General features: G+C 50.0%; 1 pseudogene; it reads right to left on the reverse strand.

Annotated features, from left to right (window-relative positions):
• Positions 1-1,552: 1,552 nt before the first annotated feature.
• LOC119279230 overlaps positions 1,553-24,931 on the reverse strand; it is a 36,645-nt pseudogene continuing 13,266 nt past the window's right edge.

Below are 24,931 nucleotides of genomic sequence, written 5' to 3' on the forward strand. Positions count from 1 at the left end.
TAGAACTAAAAATGTAGACTTGATATTTGTTGTCGTTGATAGATTTTCTAAGATGATGCGGCTGTGGAGAAGCAATAATGCAAGGCGGAGCCATGACGGAAGAGGGCCGAGAAGGAGGTCCAAGGAAATAGTCAACACAGCCGCTGGACATTCGGCCAGAAGCCCACACACCCGTCCAAAAAATGCTCTCTAACTAGCCATTGCCCGGATATCTGGCTGGCTCAGCCTGAAAGCAAGGCCACCCGCCAGTCGTCGAACATCTGGACCGAAAATGCAGCCCTGCTGCCCCAAAGGCGAAGGACGTGCCGGTTGGCGATAAGGAGGCGGTGAGACATGATACTGTGGTAGAGCTCTTTCAAGAAGGACGGGTGGTTCGGTGGTGGATCATGATCGCCTCATCACAGCAAAGGAATTGAAGGACCATCTGGATTAGCAGGACGATGCACCCCGAGAAATTACGTGTCTATGTAACACCATTCTTTGCGTGGTTGAGGTCAGTGTTCTTATTTATTTTTTCGAAAAGGGGGAAAAACCCCGGCCTCTGCATCAGTACGATGCATACGGCCCTCTTATTAACAAAATAAAGTAGTGCCAACATGGTTCCAAAGATCTTCACAAGCCATAAAAAAGCAGAAAAAGCTCACACAGAGCCAAAAGAGGCTAGAAACATCAACTAGCCAAATCAAGATGCCACAACCGGCTAGGTAAACTAGATAGGAATACTAAATGCCTATCCTATTACATGACCGCCATCCAAACCGGTTGAAGATATCCCGAGCTACCATCTCCCAGCGGACAGACCCAGTAACCAAATGCTTCCTGGCCTCCGTAGCGACCACGAACGGATCAGTGCCGTAGTCCGAAATAAAACCTGCAAAAAATGTATACATGATATTCTGTTAAAGACAGGTCGGTGTTTGTTATAGATTGATCTTAGTGCGTATACTTGCAGTTGTACACACTTATAGGGGGGTCCCTTTGTTTGGTCTAGCTTCTGAATAAGTTACGTTGATTTACGCATATCATGGTCAATGCCCTTGAGTGACCTGATCTCTATTTTTTATTCGGGGGTCGGCTTGTCCAACCTTCCGTTGCATCTTCTCTACTACTATTGAATTGCGGCAGCTAATCGTGTGGCGACATAAAGTTGGCCTATGAAGTACCTGCGCTCAAGTGAACATAGAATTGAGTGCACGAATGACTTTGTTGTGCTCTGTACGCGTATTCCTATGGTGTTGGATTCGCCTCTTGAGGGGCATCGAGAATGACTGAGAGGCATTGTTTTGTCACAACCCAGAGAAGAAGGGAGATCGAGACGAGAAAGGGGATCGAGATGCAGAGTAGGTGAGAGGAGAGCTTGGAGAAGGGTAAGTGAGAATCGAGATCTTTCCATTCATGCTCAGCGTCTCGTCCACGGTACACCACGTAGCCACCCACTTGGGCCCTCTCTCTCACAAACACGGCCTCAGGGCCAACACACACTTGCTTACATGGCCTTTGGCCGAACACGTCTAGCTAGCTCTGTTGCAGTTCAGTTAACTGAACTGCACTTTCAGTCCGCTGCGGAGGTATCATCTGCAGGCGTAACATTGTCCCCTCCTTGAGAAGCAATTTCCTCCCAGATGCAGGCCGACGGATAACGCTGTCGTAGGATGTCGTAGTCCTCCCAGGTGGTGGCCGCCGGTGGCATGTTGGCCCACTGAACAAGAAATTGGACGTCTGGAGCGTCTCCCTTTTTCATCATGCGGCGATCCAGGATGGCGATTGGTTCAGACTCGCCGGCAGCGAGGTCCGGTATCCTGGGCAGTTCCGCGAAGACAGGAGTATAATCAGGAGTGAAAGGCTTCAATTGGGAGACATGGAATTCCGGATGGACGCGACTGTCTAGAGGCAGCTGCAGTCGGTATGCCGGGGAGCCAATGCGCTCGATCACCAAGAACGGGCCATAGAACTTGTATGAGAGCTTGCGGCAGGGGCGGTTGACGACGGAAGATTGAGCGTACGACTGGAGCTTGAGCAGTACCTGCTCTCCCACATTGAAAGCGCGCTCGGCGCTGTGTCGATCCGCCTACTTCTTGAAACACGCCTGGGCGCGCGCGAGTGGTGTCGTGGTTCTAAGTCTGACGGTAGAATGGGGGGTAGGTATGGAGAGGCAAGATCCTAGCTATGGAGTAGTTGTACACGCGAGTGTTTAACGAGTTCAGGCCCCTTCTCTGAGGAAGTAAAAGCCCTACGTCTCGGAGCCCGGAGGCGGTCGACTGGTTTATGTGTATATGAGTTACAGGGGTGCGAACCCTTCTACCAGTGGAGGGGGTGGCTTATATAGAGGACGCCAGGACCCCAGCCTACCCACGTAGCAGAGGGTTAAAGTACATTAAGGCCGGGCGTTACTGGTAACGCCCTACATAAAGTGTCATCATGACCATTAAGACTACTTAATTACAGACCGTTTGGATACAGAGTAGATCCTGAACTTCTGATGGTCGAGTGAGTCTTCATGGTCGAGTGTCTTCTAGCCAGTCGAGTGGAGTCTCTCTTGGTCGAGTGGAGCCTCTCTTGGTCGACTGGAAGGTAGCTTCGTCTAAGGATGTCCTTGGGTATGGTATCCTAGATAGGTCCATGACCCTACCCTAGGTACATAACATCATCATTAGCCCCCGAATGGATCGAGGTTCGAGTGAGGAAGGAGTTGATGATTTTCTCCGACTTATTTCCTGTGCTTTGATTATGTCGTATCTTGGATCGGCGATTTTTCTTTCGGCGTTGGCATCAACTTTTACTTCAGTCGCCTTGATCCATTCTTGTCTTCTGTCGAGTGAACTTTTGAACTTTGGTAAACTTCTGAGCGACGGATCGCGGGAAAGATATCGTCTGACAGATTGATCTGCTGTTAGCGGATTTTGCGGGATCCGAAATTTGGGAAGCGCGGGAAGCGGGGCGGACCGCGGCAATCGGATGGGATAAGGCGTGGACGCCTCGATTTCCGCGCCGCCTTTTTCGCCACGTATCGTGCGTGCGCGACTGTTTCAGGATGTGACAGGATCGCCTGGACCCACTCATCATCCACTCAGAAGCGCCCTTATATAAAGCGCCGGGGGAGGGTTTTTTGAACAGTGCCTGCCCATTCTTCTCTCTTCCCTCTTTGCCTCCGCCCACTGCGCCTGCTCTCGCCTCCGCCTATCCACTTCTCGCGCACTTCGCCGGCGACAATGGTGAAGGAGAAGACGGCGGCCCTAGAGCGCGCGAAGAAGGCGACGGCGACGGGGCAAGCGAAGGGGAGACCGTCCAGTCGGGGCGGATCTTCGTCAAGGTCCCGCCTGCCGAAGGGTTGGGTCCAAGGGGATTGGATCCGCTCGACCATTACCGAGAAAGATCTCAATGACCTGGCCAATGAGGGACTGATCCCCCACGGGTCAGCCAGGCTTCCGGGGACCGAGTGTCAATCGCAGCCGCAGGAGAGTGAGTGCGTTCTCTTAGCCACTCACGTAGACCGTGGTTTTTCTCTGCCACCGAGTGTTTTCTTCCGGGGGTTTCTGAATTTCTTTGGGGCGCAACTCCACCATTTCACTCCCAACTCCATCGCCTATCTTGCTGCCTTTGTGTCCATGTGCGAGAACTTCCTGGGTTGTCGACCACACTGGGGTCTCTTCAAGCACATATTCACCTGTCGCTCACAGACAGTGAAAAAGGCGAGTCCGGACGATGAGAGGACTAAGGTTATTCAGATGTGCGGTGGTCTTGGGATCCCGATGAGGAATAAGAGTACTTTCCCAGCCATGACCCTTCCTGAGTCGGTCAGAGGGTGGCAGTCGACTTGGTTCTACTGCCAAGACGAGTCGACACCGGGGCAGTCGACTGGTCTCCCTTCGTTTTCCATGGACCGAGTGGACAAACCCTCTTCTTTGAAAGTGCTTCCTGAGGAGAAAGTTCAGGTGAAAATGCTGATGGAGCGTGTAATCCAACTCGTTAGAGAAGGAGTGACGGGTATGGATCTTCTGGAGGTCTTCCTTAGGCGGCGCATCCAACCACTTCAGTACCGAGGCCATCCGATGTGGCTGTATTGTGGGACCGAAGACACCACTCGGGTCCATCCAGAGGCGGTCGACGACGCCACACTGGAGAGGTGGGTGACCGCGATCACGGGGAATAAGGACAACCCTCGAGGGGCCAGGAGGATCCCGCCACTCGACTGTACCTATACACCGGACACGGTATGGCCATTTATTTCCAATCGCAATCTTGCTTTATTCATTCTGCTTCGCTGTGAATTGGTCGAGTGATCTTTGTTTTGCTTTGTTGCTTGACAGGCCACCACGGAGTTATACTCGATGCCCAATGGAGCGCAGACGCCGACTGAAGAGGAGGAAGGAAGTGGGGGCGAAAGCCCGGAGGAGTGGGATTCGGATGCTGACGACGCTGATGAGGCTGAAGACTCTGATGAGGAGGAAGAGGAGGAGGAGGAGGAGGAAGTTGCACCTCCCCGCTCGGAAAGACGCTCGAAGCTTGTCCATGATCCCGCGACTGAGCGTGGTAAGGGGGTCGCGACCGCTACCCAGTCGACCAAGCGCCCTTGGACTACTTCTCCGGCGCCGACTGAGAAGGCTCCGAAGCAATCTCGTGTGGCACCGTCGAAACCTGCGAAGGTCTTGCCGAAGATGAAGATGGTGATCCCCACTATCTCAGGGTAATGGTAGTCTTGAGTTTTCCCCGTTTCATGAACTTGCTCTTGGTCGACTCATAGGTCAATCGACTGACTTCCGGAACTGTAGTGCTGCTACTTCTGATACTTCGGCCAGGGCTGAAGACCATGAGATGGAGGATGCTGCTACCTCAAAACCTGGTATGACTCTTGTGATGCCGTTTTCAGTCGACTGACTTATTGTCTCTAATTTTGATTATTTCTGCAGCTTCATCTAACATTGTTATTGACCTTCCTGACGACGACGACGAAGAACCACCAAGGCAGAGGAGGAGCAAGAAAACGTCTGCTGGCAAGGCGACTCAGGATGTGCCAGCACCCGAGATGTTGGTTGTGGAGGGAGACAATGTCACTCGGCTTACCGTAACCTTTGCGGTGCCGTTGACGAGTGCTCGTCCTTCGTCGTCGAGTGCTGCTCAGCCCTCGCTTTTCTCCACCTACCCCATTCCAGAAGACCAAGCTAGTGCTGCTAAAGAAGCAATACGCCAAGCGGGGGTCATGATGGAGCAAGTGAAGGCAATACGAGAAGCCAGCCAGGCAGCCTATGACGCCAGTTCGGCTCTTCAGAGTAACGTTCAGGTCAGTCGGTCACTGCCTGTTAGGATATGATATCTGAAAACTCTTCTTTCTGAAATTCTTAGAGTTTTTCCTACACCCACTGGGTGTGTCGATTGAAATTCCGGATTAGTGGGGGCACGCTGAGTGCACCCACTGGGTGTAGTCCCCAAGGCTATGGTCGACTGCTGGCAGTTGACGATAGGCTTTAAGTTTTTTCCTTACTCGACTAGGTCGAATAGATTCATAGACCGGTGGGGGCACGCTGAGTGCACCCACTGGGTGTAGTCCCCGAGACTGTGGTCGACTGCTGGCAGTCGACTATAGTCTGAAGAACATCTCTCCCCCCCTTTTTTGTTGTTGTTGGTCGACTGGTCGACTCTAACTAATGAAACTAGTGGGGGCACGCTGAGTGCACCCACTGGGTGTAGTCCCCGAGACTATGGTCGAATGTTTGTATTCGGCGTAGTCTTAGAAACGCTATGATTTTTCCTTACTCACTCGGAAGTGAATTGTCTTTGACATTTGTCGATTGATTCTTCGTAGAAATCCTGTGACCTTGCGGCTCGTTATACTGAGTTGGAGAACAAACACATTCATCTCGAGCTCGATCTGAAACTGGCCCAAGAGAACTTAACGAAGGCGAAGGAAAAAGCAAAAGGTATGCTTGGTGAGGCCTTTGACAACTGCCTTTGCCACTTACTTGTTTCCGAATCTAATCTTACTGTAACTTTGCAGACAAAGTGAGGGATGCCCTGAAGAAGCAAGAGCTTGACTTGGCTGAAATGCAAAAAACTGCTTTAGAGAAGACCAGGCTCGCGAATGAGAAGCTGGCTTCGGTGACCAAGCTTGAAGGAGAAAACACCAATCTGAAAGCTGCTCTTGATGCTGCTAACCAGGAGGTCAGTCGACTGAAAAGTGGCAACACCACCCTGAATGACAAGGCTAGTGAGTTGAAGAAAAAGAAGAACGATCTAGAGGCTTATCTAGGTGGACTCGCCAAAAAGTTGTTCCTCATGCTTGAAGGTAATCCTTTGTATCAAACAAATATTATAATTGTAACCTCCGACTGTTTGTCTTGACTCGGTGGTTGTGCTTGCAGAGTTTTGCCAGAACTTTGAAGAGGAGACTGGTCGACTGGGTAAACATGGACCCCATCAACTCTCCTATGAAAGATGAAGTCGCCATGAATGTGCTCCGGCTTGAATCTCGTGTTGCTGCTGTCATCGATTATCTCGCAAGGCTGAAGGTCGCAACTTCTCGCATCGACACAACACTCTGGCCAAGAGAGACACTCCAGAATGACCTTGAGTCCTTGATGACTCGACTGAACGAGGTCTCAGGTCGAGTGCAGGAGTGGAAGAAGTCTTCGGCCAGGTGCGGTGCGGATGTTGCTCTGTCTCTGGTCCGCGTTCACTGCAAGGATGCACGAGAGGACAAGCTGGTGGCTCTTAGGGTGGCTAACACCAAGAAGCACGATTTCAGATCTTTCATGGAGACCTTCATTGCTGCTGCCACTCGGATTGCAGATGGAATTGATCTGGACGAGTTTGTTGCACCTTCCAGCCCTCCACAGGAGGGGTAAAAAACTTCTGAGCTTGATACTTTAAATTTGCCTCGGTATGCAGAGTGAGTTTTGTAACCGACAAACTTTAATAGGCCTAGCGCCTGAGCACTGTCGGTTCCGTTAGGTGTTATCCGAACTTGGATTCGTCGTTGAATATGTTTGCATTTGGTTTGAGGTGTCTTTTGCAGGTTAAAGCGAAGCGCTTATTGCAATCGACTTGTTCCCCAATACACGTAGGCGAGCACTGAGCTGCAGCTAAGCCCCCGAGTGGGAGGTTTGCTCTCCACTCGGTAGGATTTTAGATACTTAGGCAAGCACTGGGCTGTAGCTAAGCCCCCGAGTGGGAGGTTTGCTCTCCACTCGGTAGGATTTTCACATACTTAGGCGAGCGCTAGACTACAGCTAAGCCCCCGAGTGGGAGGTCTGCTCTCCACTCGATAGGATTTCAGATACTTAGGCGAGCACTGGGCTGCAGCTAAGCCCCCGAGTGGGAGGTCTGCTCTCCACTCGGTAGGATTTCAGATACTTAGGCGAGCACTGGGCTGCAGCTAAGCCCCCGAGTGGGAGGTTTGCTCTCCACTCGGTAGGATTTCAAATACTTAGGCGAGCACTGGGCTGCAGCTAAGCCCCCGAGTGGGAGGTTTGCTCTCCACTCGGTAGGATTTTGAATTGGCGGCGTAGCTCGGAAGGAGAGGGTAGCAGTCGACCTGCACCTCGTCCTCCTTGCAGAGCGCATGTTGTACTTGTGGCGTATCTCGGAAGGAGAGGGTACCAGTCGACCTGCACCTCATCCTCTTTGCGAAGCGCATGTTGTACTTGTGGCGTAGCTCGGAAGGAGAGGGTAGCAGTCGACCTGCACCTCGTCCTCCTTGCGAAGCGCATGTTGTACTTGTGGCGTAGCTCGGAAGGAGAGGGTAGCAGTCGACCTGCACCTCGTCCTCCTTGCGAAGCGCACGTTGTATTTGTACTTAGGCGAGCGCAATGCTACAGCTAAGCCTCCGAGTGGAAGGCTGGCTTACCACTCGACAGGATTTTGTTTATCTTAGGCGAGTACTTGGACTGCAGCTAAGCCTCCGAGTGGAAGGCTGGCTTACCACTCGACAGGATTTTGTTTATCTTAGGCGAGTACTTGGACTGCAGCTAAGCCTCCGAGTGGAAGGCTGGCTTACCACTCGGTAGGATTTTGTTTATCTTAGGCGAAACAGATTTCGCAGCTAAGCCTTCATGTGGGAGACTGGCTCACCACTCGGTTAGGATTTTTTTTTGCAGACTTGGGCGAATCGGATTCGCAGCCAAGCCACCCACTGGGAGATTGTTTTGAGTGGACAAAAGAAATAACGATTACTGGGAAGATTATAAAGCTCTTGTCTTTGATAAGTAAACTACAGAAATACTTTTATTACAACTCATCCGAGTGAATACTTAGGTGTAAAAGAGGCGGAGAAGCTCCGCGTTCCAAGCTCGGGGCTCGTCGATCTGATGCTCGACATTGTAAAGACGGTATGCTCCATTGTGGAGAACCTTGGTGACGATGAAGGGACCTTCCCAATAAGGAGCAAGCTTGTGTGGTTTCTGCTGATCCACTCGGAGAACTAAATCTCCTTCCTGGAAGACTCGACTCTTCACGTTTTTGGCGTGGAAGCGACGCAAGTCTTGTTGGTAAAATGGTCAATCTGATCAGAGCCATCTCCCTCTCTTCCTCTAAAAGGTCGACTGCATCCTGCCGTGCTTGTTCAGCTTCAGCTTTTGTGTAGAGCTCGACCCGGGGAGCATTGTGGAGAAGGTCACTGAAGACTGCTTCAGCTCCGTAGACCAAGAAGAATGGAGTTCTTCCAGTCGACCGGTTGGGCGTGGTCCTTAAGCCCCAAAGCACCGAGGGAAGTTCGTCGACCCATGCACCAGCCACATGCTTAAGATCACGCATCAAACGGGGTTTCAACCCTTTGAGAATCAAACCGTTGGCTCATTCTGCTTGTCCATTCGACTGTGGGTGAGCGACTGAAGCATAGTCGACTCACGTGCCTTGAGATGTGCAGAAAGCTCTGAACTCTTCGGAGTTGAAGTTTGACCCGTTGTCAATGATGATGCTGTGAGGGACCCATATCTGAATATCAATTCTATGATGAAGCTGACAGCAGTACCGGCATCGAGGTTCTTGATGGGTTTAGCTTCGATCCACTTAGTGAACTTGTCGACTGCTACCAACACATGGGTAAAACCGCTTCTGCCTGTTCTCAAAGGACCGACCATATCCAAACCCCACACTGCAAAGGGCTAGACAAGTGGTATAGTCTTCAAAGCTGACGCGGGCTTGTGTGACATATTGGAGTAAAATTGGCATCCCTCGCACTTGTCGACTATCTCCTTCGCCATTTCATTCGCTCTTGGCCAATAAAATCCGGCTCGGTATGCTTTGGCCACGATGGTCCGAGAGGACGCATGATGGCCACAGGTCCCCGAGTGGATGTCATCAAGGATTATTCGACCTTCCTCTGGTGTTATGCATTTCTGACCAACTCCAGTCGCGCTTTCTCTGTACAACTGTCCTCTTATCACGGTAAAGGCTTTAGATCGGCGGACGATCTGTCGAGCCTCTTCTTCGTCCTCCGGGAGTTCTTTCCTCAAGATATACGCGATATATGGTACTGTCCAATCTGGAGCGATCACTAGAACTTCCATGATCAGGTCGACCACTGCTGGGACTTCAACCTCAGTCGGGTCCGTAACACTCTTAGGTTGCGGAGCTTCATCGGTAAAAGGGTCTTCTACGACTGACGGAGTGTGGATATGCTCCAAGAACACATCACTGGGGATGGCTTCTCTCTTGGATCCTATATTCGCCAGATCGTCAGCTGCTTGATTTTTCAGTCGGGGTATGTGGTGGAACTCTAACCCTTCGAACTTCTTTTCGAGCTTCCTCACTGCATTGCAGTATCCAGTCATGGCTGGGCTTCTAACATCCCACTCCTTCATCACCTGATTGACCACCAAATCTGAGTCGCCATAAACCATAAGGCGACGGACGCCGAGTGAAATGGCCATGCGCAACCCATACAAGAGTGCTTCATATTCTGCTTCATTGTTGGAGGAATCAAAGTGGATTTGGAGCACATATCTGAGTTTATCTCCTCGGGGGGAAACCAAAACAACCCCAGCACCAGAACCATTTAACATCTTAGATCCATCAAAGAACATGGTCCAATGCTCCGAGTGAACTTGAGTCGGCTGCTGTTGCTCAATCCACTCGGCAAGGAAATCTGCTATAGCCTGGGACTTAATGGCTTTCTTTGCCTTGAATTTGACATCAAGGGGAAGGAGTTCAATCGCCCATTTAGCCACTCGACCAGTTGCATCTCTGTTTAACAGAATCTCTGACAATGGTGCATCGTTGACGACTGTAATGTAATGATCAGAGAAATAATGAGCAACCTTCTTCATGGTCATGTAGATCCCATATATGAGCTTCTGATAATGAGGGTATCTTTGCTTCGATGGGGTCAAAACTTCAGAGAGATAATACACTGGGTGCTGAACTTTGAAGGCTTTCCCTTCTTCTTCCCGCTAGACCGTAAGTACTGTACTGACGACTTGTCCTGTGGCTGCAATATAAAGCAACAGAGGCTCTTTGCTGATTGGAGCAGCAAGCACCGGCTGGGTGGAGAGCAGAGTTTTTAACTCGGCAAACGCTGCATCAGCTTCTGGAGTCCACTCGAACTTGTCTGCCTTCTTCATCAGTCGGTAAAGGGGCAATGCCTTTTCACCGAGGCGAGAGATGAATCGACTTAACGCGGCCAAGCATCCAGTAAGCTTCTAGACGTCACACGCACAGGGCGTTTCATTCGGAGTATGGTGCCAACTTTTTCTGTGTTAGCATCGATTCCTCGTTCTGAAACGAGAAAACCGAGTAACTTTCCGCCAAGTACTCCGAATGTGCACTTCGATGGATTGAGCTTGATATCATACCTTTTGAGGTTGGCAAATGTTTCGGCTAGGTCAGTCAATAGGTCGGAACCCTTTCACGACTTGACCACGATATCATCCATGTACGCTTCCACATTCCGACTGATTTGAGTGAGTAAACACTTTTGAATCATTCTCATGAACGTGGCTCCAGCATTCTTGAGGCCGAATGGCATGGTGATATAGCAGAAGCACCCGAATGGAGTGATGAAAGCTGTTTTGATTTCGTCAGGTCCATACAGACGGATCTGATGATACCCGGAATAAGCGTCTAGAAAAGACAATCTCTCGCACCCTGCGGTCGAGTCAACAATTTGGTCGATGCGAGGGAGAGGAAAATGATCTTTTGGGCAGGCCCGATTGATATGTTTGAAATCAATGCACATGCGAAGTGAGTTGTCCTTCTTGGGGACCATGACGACATTGGCGAGCCACTAGGAGTGGTATATCTCTCGAATGAACTCTGCTGCAAGGAGTCGAGCCACCTCCTCGCCAATGGCTTTTTTCTTCTGAACGACGGACCGTCGAAGATGTTCTTTAACAGGTTTTGCTTTTGAGTCGACTCTAAGGCGATGCTCAGCCAGCCCCCTGGGAACACCCGGCATGTCAGCTGGCTTCCATGCAAAGATGTCCCAGTTCTCACGGAGGAACTGTGTCACACCCTAGCTAGTCATGCATCAGAGTGTGTGCATCATGTTTAAATTTCCATTTAACTTGAAATGGGGATCTGTGAAACCCTCAGAATCATTTTGAAAATGACCCAAATAAAAATTTCTCCAAAAGGGTCCAAGAAAATGCTCATGTTGCTCTCTGAAAATATTGGACAGAGATAAAAATCAAACCAATATTTTTAGTGGCTCATGGACATTTATTTTGGGCATTTGGAATTAATGCATAAATATTTGCATTGGAAATATATTCTATATATATTAATATATGTCCAAATATTATGCCAATTATAAAGGAGCTCTGGAATAATATATCTAGCCCCTGCAAAAATTGGCATAAGTTAAATAAATGATTTAATATATTATTTAAATCAAAACAAATGTCAGAAATTAGAAAACAGAAAAAAAATAAAAGGGAGAAGCTTACCTGGGCTCCTCCCTGTGCAGCCCATCCAGCTGGCCGGCCCAGCCAGCAGGCGGCCCAGCCCGTCTCCCTCCTCTGTCGTCTTCGTCCCGACAGAGGGAGGGGAGTGTGGCCGGCGCGCGCGCGCGCCACCGCGCCACGCCACCTCTCTCCCTGCCTGCCTGCCCTCCCCTCCTCGCCTCGATGCCCCTGGACGACGCCACGCCTTCCCCCGGCTCTCTCTCACTCGCCCTCGGCTCTTCCCTCCTCTCCCTCGCTCTCTCTCTCACACCGCCGAACACCACCGTCGCCGATGTTCGCCATAGCAGCCGTCTCCGGCCACCCCTCGCTCCCCCGACTAGCTCAGAAGCTCCGCCACAACCCCCTCTTCCTTCCCACCGCTTCACGGGCCTCCGGAGGCCCTGCATCGCCGCCACGTCGCCGTTCCCCTCTTCGGGCTCCGACCATCATCGCCGTCGAATTCACCGTCTCCAGCGCGTCTCCGAGCCCACTTCGACGCCCACTGCAACCGCGGTGAGCCCCCGAGTCGTTTCCCCCTTCTCCCCTGGTCTCTTTCGACCTCTAGGCCTTAGCCCCACCTTGGCCGAGAGCTCCACGCCGCCGGCGATGTCGCCGTCGTGGCCACGGTCACCGTAGCGCCCAACCGAGCACACTATCGTGCTCCACGCCTCACTAGGAGCACGCAGCACGCACCAACGCCTCCCCAAATCCCCTGCAACGCCGACTCCGACCGCACCCGAACTCCGGCCGCCTCTCACGAGCTCGCCGTCGACGATACCGGCCACCCCAGGCTCGGCCGCCACCACCGTTCGACGCGCGGGAGCAAGAGCTCTCCAACGAGCCCAAGAACGGCCTCGCCCGTGCCCTGTAGCGCGATCCCGCATCGCGCCGCCGTCTCGGGCCTCGCCGACGTCACATCGCCGGTGGGTTTGACCCACTTTGACCACGGCAGGACCCCCTGAGTCCCTGACAGGTGGGCCCAGCCCTGTAGCTAATTAGGATTAGCGCTAACCACTGTTAGTTAACCCCCTGACACTGACCAGTGGGCCCCAGCGCCACTAATCCCTAATTAGGATTAATTTAATCCTGTTTAACCCCCCTGTCACTGACGTGTGGGCCCCACACGTCAGGTTTGACCTCAGCCAGCCGCAGTTGACCACTGACGTCATGCTGACGTCATGCTGGCGCAATAACTATATTTCTGGATTTAATTTTAATCAGGAAATTCCAGAATATTATTTAAACTTCAAAAATTCATAACTTTTATTCTGTAACTCCAAATTAGACAAATTATATATGAAAAATGATCAGAAAAATCCAATCTATCCATCTGTACTATTTTCATGCATGATCAAACAAGTTAAATTGATGTTTTAAGCAGAACAAGAAAAAGCACTTTAAAAGGCCATATTTGAGTTTGAAATTTGAATCTTTGATTCAAATTTGTTCAAACCCTTCTGGTTTTAGTTGCATTAGCCCAACACACTCATATTGCCATGTTTCATGCATGCATCATATTGTTGCACATTGTTTGGTGATGGTTGTATATCGGTGTCCTTTGCGACAGGTTCTGCCTCCGAGGAGTACCGTGATTACCCTAACGAAGAACCGTATCCGTGCATCGAACCATCAGGCAAGCAACCAACCATTTGATCATATCGATACAATCCCATGTTCTCGCTCCTGCTCTCTTTTACTGCATTAAGACAACGCGTTTCAAACTGCTGTGTGCTACGGTAGTTGAACCCATTTCCTCTGCATGACCTGTCATTGCCACAGTAACTAGATGAAACCCACTAGCATGTGTAGGAGTTGATTGAGCCATATGTATGTGTTGTTCCTACCTTGCTATGCCTGCTATGCTTAGAGTCGTGTCAGGTCTGGTTCATCTGGGTGGTGGGCTAGAGTGAAATGATTATGTCGGTAATGAGAGTGGTGTGGTGAACACGATTTGGTAAAGGTATCGATGAGAGGCCATGTAGGAGTACATGGTGGGTTGTTTCATTGAAGCCGACCTTAAGCACTAAGATCTGTATGTGTGATTTAAGACACAGCTACTACCATGCATTGGGCCCTGAAATATGACCCCGCTCGACTTCTTATTCACCCTAGCTCTCTGTCCAGGAGTTGCAAGTAGTTTCTGGTGTTTGTAGCCTACTGGAGGCCGTGGACAGCGCTGACCGTAGGGGTGGGCTGTGATGCGGTAGGTACGTGGCCGGGTGTACCGAATACCCGTTAGGTATCTCGGGAACCCTGTTCACATCGTTCGGGGCCGTATGGGAAACCTCGGCCGGACTCCCTGCGGATGGAACCTGGATAGGCGATAAACCTGGACTAGAGGCTTAAGTGTTTAGGTAGGTCGTGGTCTACACCCACGTCGGCTTTCGCTTGAAGTCTGCCGAGCACATGTCGTGTGCAGACGCTAAGTGGTGGAAACATGTATGAAGAAGTACACCCCTGCAGGGTTATCATAATCTATTCGAATAGCCGCGTCCGCGGTAAAGGACTACTTGGTTGCCTATACAGTTCATAGACAAGTAAATGGAAACTACTAAAAGCCTCAAGATAAGTGTGAGTGCCGAGGATGGCTCTTCCGTAGGAAGACGGAGGCGGATCCTCGGTGGTGTATTGAAGTGGTGAGTAGTGGACTCGTGTGTGCAAAACCATTTCAAGTTGGAGTATCGTAGGATAGCCTAGCCAAGAGTCAAAGCTGGCTTGCTGCAATAACTCCACCAACCCTTCTTGATACTATGCATGTATGTAGGATCTGATGTAAGTCTTGCTGAGTACCTTTGTACTCATGTTGCTATAATCTACATTTTTACAGAAGACGCTGCAACCCCTTCTGATGGGTTCTATGTAGACGTTGACATCAACGAGTAGGCCAAAGACCCAGGTGGTGACCCTGAGCTTGTGAAGGACCACGTAGTATAGCTAGGCTTTCCAAGCCTCTTTTATTTTACTAGTTGTCTGTACTCAGACAAGTTACTTCCGCTGCTGGTTTGTATGACTGTATGACTTGTATGTTGGGTCGTGAGACCCGTACCTTTGTGTATGTTATGTATGGCTCCCTGAGCCTTAAATAAAGTACTTGTGTCGTAGAGTCATGTTGTGATGCTTCGTTGTATTTGCACATATCGAGCATATTGTGTGTATGATTGAAATGCTTGGTATGTGTGGGATCTGACTATCTAGTTGTTTATCTTTAGTAGCCTCTCTTACCGGGAAATGTCTCCTAGTGTTACCGCTGAGCCATGGTAGCTTGCTACTGCTCTGGAACACTTAGGCTGGCCGGCATGTGTCCTTCCTCGTTCCTGTGTCTGTCCCTTCGGGGAAATGTCACGCATTGAGTACCGGAGTCCTGTTAGCCCGCTACAGCCCGGTTTACCGGAGTCCTGCTAGCCCAGTGCTACAGCCCGGACCCACTTGCTGATGACCGACACGTTCGAAGCTGGGTCATGGATGCCTGTCCCTGTAAGTCTGTGCCACTTTGGGTTTACAACTAGTCATGTCAGCCCGGGCTCTTTATCATATGGATGCTAGCGACACTATCATATACGTGAGCCAAAAGGCGCAAACGGTCCCGGGCAAAGGTAAGGCGACACCCGTGGGGATACCGTGCGTGAGGCCACAAAGTGATATGAGGTGTTACCGGCTAGATCGATGTGACATCGAGTCGGGGTCCTGACAGCGTTGGTATCAGAGCAGGACTGCCTGTAGGTTCTCCAAGCCAAACTGGTCGATGTTGAGTCTAGAAATTCTTTAGTTATATGTAGGGGAATTGTTTGTGGGTTGGAACGTAAGGCTCTTTTTACTCCTTATACCTTATGACTTTCTGATCTGAGTCAGCCCATTCTTCCACCGGGGGTTAAGGAATTAGGATCTGTTCTCTCTATCAGGATCACGAGTTACTAATCAGTAGTACCTTATAAGTTTGATGGTTACCAGCCTAGTTCAGTTCTACTACCACATTATGTTGCCAGAATGGTTTCAGAACTTTGATATGGTGATGTTGAGTATGTACGAAATCCTTTGTCAAATGTCTCAAATCCTTTTTGAGCATTTACAGCTGTTATGCTGCCGAAATTTTGCTAGAAATTCTAATGCCTTTGCATTATGATTGTGCTTTCAGATGGCCACTCGCGACCTCAATCAAGTGGTTCGCCTGACTCGATGCCTAGATGTACCCGGCCATACTGCTAAGTTGGTCAGGGTAATGACTGAGGCTGGATATCGCTGGTATCCCGAGTACACGGTCGAAGAGCAATTCCGAGACTTTAATCAAAGCCAGTATCTCTGCACTGTCAGGATATTTCCATCTTATCCTGGATCCACCGAGCCTCTTCACTGCTCCTATGGACTCGGGATTACTATTGAGATGGCTGTGCAGGACGCCGCCTACTCTATGATGACCATTATGCGAGTCAGATCTGGTCTATTTCGGGACTCTGATTTCCGGTATATGCCAGGATCACTTCCGGGAGCACAAGGGTATCTCCAGGCTATCTATGCTGACCCCACCCAGGAGGATTCACGGACTCGCACCACTGCTGAGATGCTCGAGGATAAGGACCGTGAAAATCGGGCCTTGAGGTTAGAGCTCTTCAATACCCGTGCTGACCACTGGGCTACTTTGACTCGGTTCGCACCGGCGGTGCAAGCTGGATATTCAGATATGCGCGATCTCTATCCTGTGAGATCCGCTCTGCCAGACGTGATGGTTTGGCGTGATGTAGGAGGCATCACCCCACCTCGCGGTCCCCGCAGGCCACCGTTTGTTGGTCCAAGGCCTCATCCTAGCCCCTATGGTCCACAAGCTTCGCGAGATCGTCTGTTTCCGGATGATCATGTTGAGCTTCCAGGCTATGGAGGTGACTTCTACGAGGACTACTACGGATCGGTCTGAGTTAGCAGTAGTATCACTAGTTCGCACTAGCTGTGTCTTCTATCGTCCCGCGTGACTCGTGGGTTATGACCTAGTTTGTACTCTTTCCGGAGGTGTAGAGAAATAATGTATAGGAGCTTGGAATGCCTCCGATGAGATGTAATCCTCTTTTCACCGTAATAGTACTTTGTTTGGTCTTGTACTAAACCCTGTATGGTGTGTATGACGATGGAATAAAGAAGCAGTTTCTGTATCTACCATGTCATACGGATGATCATCTTGCATTTCGAGTTATTCCTTACATTTTATCCTATGTCGGAATCTTATCATCCTGACTAAATCGTTGTCTTGTTTACCTAGGATGGTCAACACGCGCGCTAACCCTGCTTCTCAAGAGCAGGCCGAAGGCAGTGAAGCCAGGAATGAAAATCTGCCTCATCCTCCTTCACTAGCCGAGGTTATGATGGAAGCTGAGAAAAACAAGCGGGAGACCAACCGTTTGTTGGAGCGTATTGAACAGAACACAGCACACCATCAGAGGACTAACGTGGTGTCACTCAGTGATTTTATCAAATTACATCCACCCACGTTCCACCACTCCGTCGAGCCTCTCGACGCTGATGACTGGCTTCGCAGTATCTCTCACAAACTGCGTTCCGCGTTGGTAGCGGAGGCTGACAAGGTCACCTTTGCTGCATATCATCTTGAAGGCCCCGCCAGTCTATGGTGGGAGAATTATGGAGCTATGCGCCCAGTGGGCCATGTCACTACTTGGGCTGAATTCAGCGAGGCTTTCCGTGAACATCACATTCCGGAGGGTCTCATGGACCGTAAACGTGAAGAATTTTGCAGTTTCACCCAAGGCCGACTTTCTGTGGATGCCTATAGCAGGGAGTTTGGTAATCTCGCCCGATATGCAACTGAGGAAGTTTCTACTGACGCCAAGAAGCAAGCAAGGTTCCGTAAGGGCCTTAGTCCTGAGCTTCGCCGCGACCTCCGTCTGCATGAGTGCACATCTTTTTCGAAACTTGTCAACAAAGCCATCAGTGCTGAAACTGGTCAGACTGACTATGACGCAACACGCAAGCATGGACGTGACACGGGTTCCTCATCCGGTGCTGGTCCTCAGAAGCGCCGCGTGTGGGTACCCAACACCGCCCTGCCACCCAGGTTCACACCGAGGCCATCTTTCCAGGCGCCTCGCCCTGTTCAACAGTCTGCTTCAGCCAAGCCCTATGGGGGTCCAACCAACAATGCTCCTCCACGTACCAGTTCCGTGACTTGTTTCAAGTGTGGGGAATCTGGTCACTATATGCGTGAGTGTCCCCAGACCAACCCCAACCAGTCTGGTAAAGCTGTTGGCCGTGGCAAGCCGGCAGGAAAAATATTCCACGCCAAGCCGGTCACCGCTTCACGTGGCCATGTCAACTGTATCTCTGCCGAAGAAGCTCAAGAGGATCCCAACGTCGTTCTCGGTACGCTTCTTGTTAACTGCCACCCGGCATCTGTTCTTTTCGATACAGGAGCCTCTCATTCTTTTATATCCGAAAATTATGCTCGTTTGCATAACGTTGCATTCTGTGACATGCCATCCACTATGGAAATTTCTACCCCTGGTTCTAGATGGCAGACCTCTAGGGTAAGTTATGGAAATGAAATCCAAGTCGACAGACTTGTTTTCCTCGCATCTTTGATAGCCCTTAAATCTTCAGATATTAATATCATTTTGGGTATGGACTGGATGTCAGCTCATCAAGCCAAAATTGATTGCTTCTCTAGGACTGTTCAACTCACCCATCCTTCGGGGAAGATAGTCAATGTCTTGACCCGAATAGCCAAGCGACAATTATATTCTCTTAACGCCAGCCCTTTGCCAGACCTTGAGGACGTTCCGGTAGTCCGTGACTTCCCGGATGTCTTTCCAGAAGAATTGCCAGGTGTTCCACCTGACAGGGATGTTGAGTTCGTAATAGACCTCATCCCCGGAACCGTTCCGATTGCTAGAAGACCTTATAAGATGGCACCCCTAGAACTAGCCGAGCTTAAGAAACAACTCGATGAGTCCTTGAAAAAGGGTTTCATCCGCCCTAGTTCATCTCCGTGGGCTTGCCCCGTCCTATTCGTCAAGAAGAAGGATGGTACGGACCGGATGGTTGTAGATTACCGACCTGTCAATTTGGTCACAATCAAAAACAAATATCCACTTCCCAGGATCAACGATCTGTATGATCAGCTCGCTGGATCCTCAGTCTTCTCCAAGATGGATTTGAGGTTGGGCTACCATCAAATCAAAATCAGAAACGGGGACATTCCTAAAACGGCCTTTGTTACTCGTTATGGCCAATACGAGTACACCGTCATGTCCTTCGGATTAACCAACGCTCCAGCCAGCTTTTCTCGGTTAATGAACTCAATCTTCATGGAGTATTTGGATAAATTCGTCGTGGTCTACCTCGATGATATACTCATCTACTCCAAGAACGAGGAAGAACATGCCGAACATCTAAGGCTAGTGTTGAAGAAACTTCGAGAGCATCGCCTTTATGCCAAATTTTCTAAATGTGAATTCTGGTTGTCAGAAGTGACCTATCTGGGTCATGTAATATCTGGTAAAGGTATTGCTGTTAACCCTGAGCGAGTTCAAGCCGTCCTTAATTGGACTCCACCTGAATCGATCAAGCAAGTTCGGAGTTTTCTGGGCTTAGCGAGCTATTGTCGTCGCTTTGTCGAAAACTTCTCCAAAGTTGCCAAACCTCTAACCGAACTCCTCAAGAAAGATAAGAAGTTCGAATGGACTCCACAATGTGAGCACAGCTTTCAGGAACTGAAAAGACGCCTGACTTCTGCTCCCGTACTGGTACCGCCAGACTTCTCCAAGGACTTTGTTATCTACTGCGACGCCTCGCGACAAGGACTAGGTTGCATTCTCATGCAAGATCGACACGTAATTGCCTACGCTTCACGGCAATTGCACCCACATGAGGAGAATTATCCTACTCATGATCTAGAGCTTGCAGCCGTAGTCTATGCACTTAAGACCTGGCGACATTACCTCCTCGGTAACCGTTGCGAAATATTCACTGATCACCAAAGTCTGAAGTACATTTTCACCCAACCGGATCTGAATCTCAGGCAAAGACGTTGGGTTGAATTGATCACAGACTTCGACTTAGGAATAACCTACACCCCAGGGAAAGCCAACGTCATGGCTGATGCGCTAAGTCGTAAATCTTATTGTAACAACCTGATGTTACAACAAAGTCAACCGCTTCTCCATGAGGAATTTCGGAAGCTTAACCTTCATATTGCACCTCAAGGTTTTCTTTCCACCTTGGTAGCAAAACCTACTCTTACGGATCAAATCATCGCTGCCCAAAAGCGAGATAAGGGAATATCTAAAATCAAAGAGAACATTGCTAGCGGAGGTGCTAGTTGTTTCTCCACAAATGATCATGGTGTTGTGTACTTTGAGAACCGTCTAGTGGTTCCCAAGAACCAGCATCTATGGCAGTTGATCCTTAAGGAGGCTCATGAATCTCCTCTCACTATTCATCCCGGTAGTACTAAGATGTATCAGGACCTACGCCAGAGGTTCTGGTGGACTAGGATGAAGAGAGAAATTGCTCAGTATATTGCTAATTGCGACGTCTGTCATCGTGTGAAAGCAGAGCACCAACGGCCTGCTGGCACCCTTCAACCCTTAGCTATTCCTGAATGGAAATGGGATAAAATTAGTATGGATTTCATTACCGGTTTTCCCAGGACCAAGAGAGGGAATAATGCTATTTTCGTCGTGGTCGATCGTCTTTCCAAAGTAGCCCATTTCCTACCTGTTCGTGAGAGTATAACCGCTAGTCAGCTGGCAGACTTATACATCTCCCGAATAGTGTCCCTCCATGGTGTTCCTTTGGAAATTAACTCGGATCGAGGAAGTCTTTTCACCTCTCGATTTTGGGAAAGTTTCCAAAATGCTATGGGGACTCGTCTCTCCTTTAGCACCGCTTTCCACCCTCAGTCAAGTGGTCAAGTGGAACGCGTCAACCAAATTCTAGAAGATATGCTTCGAGCCTCTGTTATCTCATTCGGAATGGATTGGGAGAAGTGCCTTCCATTTGCCGAATTCGCTTACAACAACAGCTATCAATCTAGCTTGGGTAAAGCCCCTTTTGAAGTTCTCTATGGACGACGGTGTCGAACGCCCCTTAACTGGTCAGAGACCGGGGAAAGACAATTCTTTGGCCCGGATATGATTCAGGAAGCAGAAGAACAAGTTCGCATCGTTCGTGAAAAGTTGAAAACAGCCCAATCTCGTCAAAAGAGTCAATATGACCGAAAACATAAGGCTATGACCTTCGAGGTTGACGAGAAGGCTTATCTTCGGGTCACCCCTCTGAAGGGAACCCATCGTTTCGGTATCAAAGGCAAATTGGCTCCTCGCTACATTGGACCTTTTCGCATTCTCGCCAAACGAGGAGAAGTTGCCTACCAGTTGGAACTACCTCTGCATCTCTCCAGAGTCCATGATGTCTTCCACGTTTCTCAACTCAGGCGTTGCTTCTCGGATCCTATCCGTGGAGTGGACCACGAAACGCTTGATCTCCAAGATAATCTTACATATCGAGAGTACCCCATTCGTATCCTCGATCAGGCCGAGCGTACCACTCGACGTCAGAACATCAAGTTCCTCAAAGTTCAGTGGTCTCATCATTCTGAGGATGAAGCAACTTGGGAAAGGGAGGATCGTCTTCGACTTGAGTATCCCGCCTTCTTCCCGGAGGAACCCAAATCTCGGGACGAGATTCTTTTGAGTGGGGGTGAGTTGTCACACCCTAGCTAGTCATGCATCAGAGTGTGTGCATCATGTTTAAATTTCCATTTAACTTGAAATGGGGATCTGTGAAACCCTCAGAATCATTTTGAAAATGACCCAAATAAAAATTTCTCCAAAAGGGTCCAAGAAAATGCTCATGTTGCTCTCTGAAAATATTGGACAGAGATAAAAATCAAACCAATATTTTTAGTGGCTCATGGACATTTATTTTGGGCATTTGGAATTAATGCATAAATATTTGCATTGGAAATATATTCTATATATATTAATATATGTCCAAATATTATGCCAATTATAAAGGAGCTCTGGAATAATATATCTAGCCCCTGCAAAAATTGGCATAAGTTAAATAAATGATTTAATATATTATTTAAATCAAAACAAATGTCAGAAATTAGAAAACAGAAAAAAAAATAAAAGGGAGAAGCTTACCTGGGCTCCTCCCTGTGCAGCCCATCCAGCTGGCCGGCCCAGCCAGCAGGCGGCCCAGCCCGTCTCCCTCCTCTGTCGTCTTCGTCCCGACAGAGGGAGGGGAGTGTGGCCGGCGCGCGCGCGCGCCACCGCGCCACGCCACCTCTCTCCCTGCCTGCCTGCCCTCCCCTCCTCGCCTCGATGCCCCTGGACGACGCCACGCCTTCCCCCGGCTCTCTCTCACTCGCCCTCGGCTCTTCCCTCCTCTCCCTCGCTCTCTCTCTCACACCGCCGAACACCACCGTCGCCGACGTTCGCCATAGCAGCCGTCTCCGGCCACCCCTCGCTCCCCCGACTAGCTCAGAAGCTCCGCCACAACCCCCTCTTCCTCCCCACCGCTTCACGGGCCTCCGGAAGCCCTGCATCGCCGCCATGTCGCCGTTCCCCTCTTCGGGCTCCGACCATCATCGCCGTCGAATTCACCGTCTCCAGCGCGTCTCCGAGCCCACTTCGACGCCCACTGCAACCGCGGTGAGCCCCCGAGTCGTTTCCCCCTTCTCCCCTGGTCTCTTTCGACCTCTAGGCCTTAGCCCCACCTTGGCCGAGAGCTCCACGCCGCCGGTGATGTCGCCGTCGTGGCCACGGTCACCGTAGCGCCCAACCGAGCACACTATCGTGCTCCACGCCTCACTAGGAGCACGCAGCACGCACCAACGCCTCCCCAAACCCCCTGCAACGCCGACTCCGACCGCACCCGAACTCCGGCCGCCTCTCACGAGCTCGCCGTCGACGATACCGGCCACCCCAGGCTCGGCCGCCACCAACGTTCGACGCGCGGGAGCAAGAGCTCTCCAACGAGCCCAAGAACGGCCTCGCCCGTGCCCTGTAGCGCGATCCCGCATCGCGCCGCCGTCTCGGGCCTCGCCGGCGTCACGTCGCCGGTGGGTTTGACCCACTTTGACCACGGCAGGACCCCCTGAGTCCCTGACAAGTGGGCCCAGCCCTGTAGCTAATTAGGATTAGCGCTAACCACTGTTAGTTAACCCCCTGACACTGACCAGTGGGCCCCAGCGCCACTAATCCCTAATTAGGATTAATTTAATCCTGTTTAACCCCCCTGTCACTGACGTGTGGGCCCCACACGTCAGGTTTGACCTCAGCCAGCCGCAGTTGACCACTGACGTCATGCTGACGTCATGCTGGCGCAATAACTATATTTCTGGATTTAATTTTAATCAGGAAATTCCAGAATATTATTTAAACTTCAAAAATTCATAACTTTTATTCTGTAACTCCAAATTAGACAAATTATATATGAAAAATGATCAGAAAAATCCAATCTATCCATCTGTACTATTTTCATGCATGATCAAACAAGTTAAATTGATGTTTTAAGAAGAACAAGAAAAAGCACTTTAAAAGGCCATATTTGAGTTTGAAATTTGAATCTTTGATTCAAATTTGTTCAAACCCTTCTGGTTTTAGTTGCATTAGCCCAACACACTCATATTGCCATGTTTCATGCATGCATCATATTGTTGCACATTGTTTGGTGATGGTTGTATATCGGTGTCCTTTGCGACAGGTTCTGCCTCCGAGGAGTACCGTGATTACCCTAACGAAGAACCGTATCCGTGCATCGAACCATCAGGCAAGCAACCAACCATTTGATCATATCGATACAATCCCATGTTCTCGCTCCTGCTCTCTTTTACTGCATTAAGACAACGCGTTTCAAACTGCTGTGTGCTACGGTAGTTGAACCCATTTCCTCTGCATGACCTGTCATTGCCACAGTAACTAGATGAAACCCACTAGCATGTGTAGGAGTTGATTGAGCCATATGTATGTGTTGTTCCTACCTTGCTATGCCTGCTATGCTTAGAGTCGTGTCAGGTCTGGTTCATCTGGGTGATGGACTAGGGTGAAATGATTATGTCGGTAATGAGAGTGGTGTGGTGAACACGATTTGGTAAAGGTATCGATGAGAGGCCATGTAGGAGTACATGGTGGGTTGTTTCATTGAAGCCGACCTTAAGCACTGAGATCTGTATGTGTGATTTAAGATACAGCTACTACCATGCATTGGGCCCTGAAATATGACCCCGCTCGACTTCTTATTCACCCTAGCTCTCTGTCCAGGAGTTGCAAGTAGTTTCTGGTGTTTGTAGCCTACTGGAGGCCGTGGACAGCGCTGACCGTAGGGGTGGGCTGTGATGCGGTAGGTACGTGGCCGGGTGTACCGAATACCCGTTAGGTATCTCGGGAACCCTGTTCACATCGTTCGGGGCCGTATGGGAAACCTCGGCCGGACTCCCTGCGGATGGAACCTGGATAGGCGATAAACCTGGACTAGAGGCTTAAGTGTTTAGGTAGGTCGTGGTCTACACCCACGTCGGCTTTCGCTTGAAGTCTGCCGAGCACATGTCGTGTGCAGACGCTAAGTGGTGGAAACATGTATGAAGAAGTACACCCCTGCAGGGTTATCATAATCTATTCGAATAGCCGCGTCCGCGGTAAAGGTCTACTTGGTTGCCTATACAGTTCATAGACAAGTAAATGGAAACTACTAAAAGCCTCAAGATAAGTGTGAGTGCCGAGGATGGCTCTTCCGTAGGAAGACGGAGGCGGATCCTCGGTGGTGTATTGAAGTGGTGAGTAGTGGACTCGTGTGCGCAAAACCATTTCAAGTTGGAGTATCGTAGGATAGCCTAGCCAAGAGTCAAAGCTGGCTTGCTGCAATAACTCCACCAACCCTTCTTGATACTATGCATGTATGCAGGATCTGATGTAAGTCTTGCTGAGTACCTTTGTACTCATGTTGCTATAATCTACATTTTTACAGAAGACGCTGCAACCCCTTCTGATGGGTTCTATGTAGACGTTGACATCAACGAGTAGGCCAAAGACCCAGGTGGTGACCCTGAGCTT

This window comes from Triticum dicoccoides, chromosome 3B, assembly GCF_002162155.2.
Source record: "Triticum dicoccoides isolate Atlit2015 ecotype Zavitan chromosome 3B, WEW_v2.0, whole genome shotgun sequence".
Lineage (NCBI taxonomy): Eukaryota > Viridiplantae > Streptophyta > Magnoliopsida > Poales > Poaceae > Triticum > Triticum dicoccoides.